This window comes from Schistocerca cancellata, chromosome 4 (genome assembly GCF_023864275.1).
Source record: "Schistocerca cancellata isolate TAMUIC-IGC-003103 chromosome 4, iqSchCanc2.1, whole genome shotgun sequence".
In the NCBI taxonomy this organism is placed as follows: Eukaryota; Metazoa; Arthropoda; class Insecta; order Orthoptera; family Acrididae; genus Schistocerca; species Schistocerca cancellata.
This window is the reverse complement of record NC_064629.1, coordinates 321,115,190-321,119,652: the sequence shown is the minus strand read 5'-3', so window position 1 is coordinate 321,119,652 and position 4,463 is coordinate 321,115,190. Positions and strand designations below refer to the sequence as shown.

Genomic DNA, 4,463 nt, shown 5'->3' with positions numbered 1-4,463 from the left:
GGAAAAATATCGAAACTAAGTCGCGTGAAAGACAGAAAAGCGTCAAAGTCACGTGCTTATTATTCTCTTTCCATTCTGCGATACTTTAACATGCAAAATTGTTGATAGTCAAACTAGAGGTATTTTGATGTGAAGATTAATGACATCTCAGTTAAATTCAATCGAAATTTGGGAGACTACATAAACGCATGTTTATTTTTATTTTGAAATATAACGATAGTGATCGTGAACACAGTTTTTTTTTTTTTTTTTTTTTTTTTTTTGTAGTTCGACTTCGCATGTGTCCTGGTTATGGCTTAAGACGAGTTTACCGAGCTGTGTCCGTCCAAAAGCAGACAGGATATGGCAACACAGGGACCATCCTAATCTTCCGCTGAGCTTTGGAGGTGGGGGAAACGAAGCTAACATCCCAAAGATGTTCGGCCTCACATGCGGTTTCTCTTAGTCGAAATGTCTTGGCTCAAACTAGTCTAGGGGTTGAACCGCACGTGTCGCATTACACGTCCAAAATTCGACACTTGTGACCCTTTGGTTAAATTGTCTGAATGATGGCAATTTTGCTAAACAAAAAATGTTAACACAGCTCATAATAACAGTAATAATAATATCGGGAACTAAATTAGCGACCCATAAATGATGTGGGCCATACAGTTGCGATTTGGTTAGAATAATGTTTATTCAGAAAGAAGACTAATAGCGAAAGTGGTCGTATTTAGATTTACTGTTATACTCGAGCGCATATCTATTTGATACAGTTCGATCATTCACAATCTCATCGCGAAACACAAGTCCAATATTCTGCCTCCTTAACTACACAAAAAGTTCAGAGCTCACACCAGGCGGGTGCGGCTGCTCACCGCTCAGAGACGAAGTCCCGCAATACCACACAACGCTAAATTTTCTATCTTTTCACTTCCTAGCTACCTACGATCGACCGTCCGCTTTCGCGTCCCCACCAGCACTGTTCCCTTTGGTGTCTAGAACAGAACTGCCCTCTGCCCGTCTCCGATCGCGTTACCCGTGCGCCGAGCATCTTCGCTCAACTGACTAGCGCAGTTCCCTTTCCTGAGGCCGTCCGTCTGCTTGGCGTCACCTTATTCTACATTACTTGACATTTTAACATATTTAAATAATCAAAGCTTGACCACTTTCACGTTCTAAATAAAGTAACAATAATATCTATTACATAATAAACGTTCAATTCTCTTACATAAAACCAATACAATTTCCTTCTTTGAATGTCACGGCCAGTACCCTTGCACCAATGTGCTTTCTGTTAAATAAATAAGGAACAAAAGTAACTATTATGCACTAAACTTTACAACAAACATTCTGTTTCCTAATGATTCGATAAGGTATCATGCTGTCATCGTTCAATGTGTTTTGTGTGGAGAAAATGATGATCTGATGCTTAACTGAAAATACTGATAATTTAAATTTTCTATATCTTTTAAACAAATAAAGTTACAGAGTTGATATTTACAACGTTTGCCATTTTAATGATATTCTTCTGAATGAAATGTCGATCGTTAAGATCGATCAAAGCGTTCAGATTTTAGCATTCAGGTCTTTGTTACAAAACTTGTTAATTTCACTTTAACAGTATATCCTAAACTATTATAGATATGATCAATAATCAAGTTTTATTAGGATCAGCATGATAATTTATGGAGGATGGCAGTTTAAAATTACTGTGGCTTCATTCCATGAATTACTACAGAATTAAATAGTTTTCATAAATGTTTCCATTTTTGGCCGATCTTAGGTCTTCCATATTTAACAGTGCTACGTTTGCTTAGCCACAAAAGCTTTCTACTGGGTTTCCCTATGACATAGGTTCTCGTCTGTCTCACTCGCACACTACAGCACTTAGGCGTCAGTAAACAATAGACGCCTGTGAGTTTCGCCATCTCGTCGTGAATCTGCGCCCTTTCTGGCATGCGGTCCTGGACGACAGGGTTCGTTTCACAATTCCTGAAGGCTGACACTTTCGGCCATATATTTAAATGAGAGCGCAATGCTCGTTTACTCACGGGGAGACTGCCACTGGGACCTGAATTGCCAATTGGGCCACTCACTTCCTGTAGAGATGATGCTGGCCTGTTGCTTCAGATGGAAGTTTCAATGCTATGCACGTCTGCAAAACGCCTCTCTGGTGGAAGGAGGCTTCTAAACAACACGGGTGGGTTTTTCAACCGTTCGTAAGAGAAACGTTCTAGGGGGATAAGACATTTGGAACTTTCTAAAAGACACGTGTAGTGTCTGACAATAATGATCACATGGTTCAGCTGCCAGTTCAGCGCCTAGTGCAGCATTTTGCTTGTTTTGTGTTTCCATCGCAGAAAACAGCACTTCAGGGAAGCCAAAAATTAAGACTTTAGGATTGACAGGAGTATTGTGACACTATTTTTGGACTCAAGTTTCTGGAAGTGAGCATCACTAAACCATTTGAATGGCCGCATTTTCCCTGCTTTGCTGGGAGTACTGCGGTGTCAGCCTAATTTATTCATTGGCTAGGTCCTAAACGTATCTTGCTGATTAACAACTGCTACTTGAGATGTAAAAACAGACGCACTCTGCTCTCTTTCAACACATTGGATTCTCCTTTGAGTTGAGACACTTTGCTCAGGATGCTTCTGGCGGAGACTCCATCTATCGGAATTCTGGTTGAGACCTCGACTGAGGTCTGCTACTCCTAACATCACTCCTATTTCGAGCATGATAATCGGTCACTACCGTAGAGCTGTGGATTTTGGTCATTCAGTTTTAATAAGTTAGGAAGCTGAATTTACCATCACGTACTTTTGATCTAAACCACTTCCACCGCCGACAGGATGGGCAGAACGTACAGCACAGTGCTATACGACAAACAGTGACATCTCTGTGGAATTTGTTACCAGAGATCGTGTAGCTAAAGGTGCCACGTTGTATGATATGAGTGAAGCCAAACCAACGGTAGGTCTTCGTCAACTTGACTATGAGGGCAGTGACGCGCCACAGCACGGTTTGTGCATGCGCTTTCTGCCGCAGCAGATAATGGAAATTTTTTGTTTAAGAGCCCTAAAAGCGACGATGAAGGTAAACTAACAATAACGAGAGCTGATGCACTACCCGGTTTAAAAGAGTCAATATGGGCAGTCTACACCACAAGCAGAGCTGCACAAGGAATCAATTCAGTATCCAATTACATTTTACTTTCCCAAACTCTTCATGCTATAGAATGAGATTTTCACTCTGCAGTGGAGTGTGCGCTGATATGAAACTTTATGGCAGATTAAAACTGTGTGCCGGACCGAGACTCGAACTCGGGACCTTTGCCTTTCGCGGGCAAGTGCTCTACCAACTGAGCTACCCAAGCACGACTCAGAGCTCGTCCTCACAGCTTTACTTCTTCCAGTCTCCTACCTTCCAAACTTTACAGAAGCTCTCCTGCGAACCTTGCAGAACTAACACTCCTGAAAGAAAGGATATTGCGGAGACATGGCTTAGCCACAGCCTTAGTTCTGCAAGGTTCACAGGAGAGCTTCTGTAAAGTTTGGACGGTAGGAGACGAGGTACTGGCAGAAGTAAAGCTGTGAGGAAGGACCGTGAGTCGTGCTTGGGTAGCTCAGTTGGTAGAGCACTTGCCCCCGAAAGGCAAAGGTCCCGAGTTCGAGTCTCGGTCCGGCACACAGTTTTAATCTACCAGAAAGTTTCATATCAGCGCACACTCCGCTGCAGAGTGAAAATCCCATTCTGGAAACATCCCCCAGTCTGTGGCTAAGCCATGTCTCCGCAATATCCTTTCTTTCAGGAGTGCAAGTTCTGCAAGGTTCGCAGGAGAGCTTCTGTAAAGTTTGGAAGGTAGGAGACGAGGTACTATCAGAAGTAAAGCTGTGAGGACTGGGCGTGTGTCGTGCTTGGGTAGCTCAGTTGGTAGAGCACTTGACCGCGAAAGGCAAAGGTCCCGAGTTCGAATCTCGGTCCGGCACACAGTTTTAATATGCCAGAAAGTCTTCATGCTATACTTTTAAGATGAATTCAACCAGAATGTCCTTTACTTAACTATACTTCCACCACCAAGCCTAGTGACACTTCCTGAATCCATTCCTGAAACCAGTGGCGGAATGGAAACTTTGAGTAAACACTCTGCGTACCATTAATAGCAGCGGATCGAGGAGCAATGTGACGGGATCATACGAAGCAATGTACTACTCCTGGTAGGACCAGTAGATAAATACTTAACCTGGCTGAGGATGATATGGAGTGAATCTCAGGTGCAACAACAACAGTGTGTGTCATGCCAATACTTGGGCACCTGTCCGCAACAATCCAGAGCACCTCCACGACATCCCATTCTAGCTGACGCCACCAAGATGAAGGGAAGACTGCGCAACACATGTGCATACCAACGAGGCAGTCTGAAGTTGCCTGCAGCCAACAAGTAGCACCATACCCTCGCCCTCCTATGTACTGAACCACCG

General features: G+C 43.3%; 1 non-coding gene across 1 annotated transcript; it reads left to right on the top strand.

Annotated features, from left to right (window-relative positions):
• Window positions 1-3,595: 3,595 nt before the first annotated feature.
• On the top strand, window positions 3,596-3,670 carry Trnas-cga (transfer RNA serine (anticodon CGA)). The gene has a single exon. It is a non-coding gene; the product is annotated as a tRNA-Ser (tRNA).
• The last annotated feature ends 793 nt before the right edge of the window (window positions 3,671-4,463 follow it).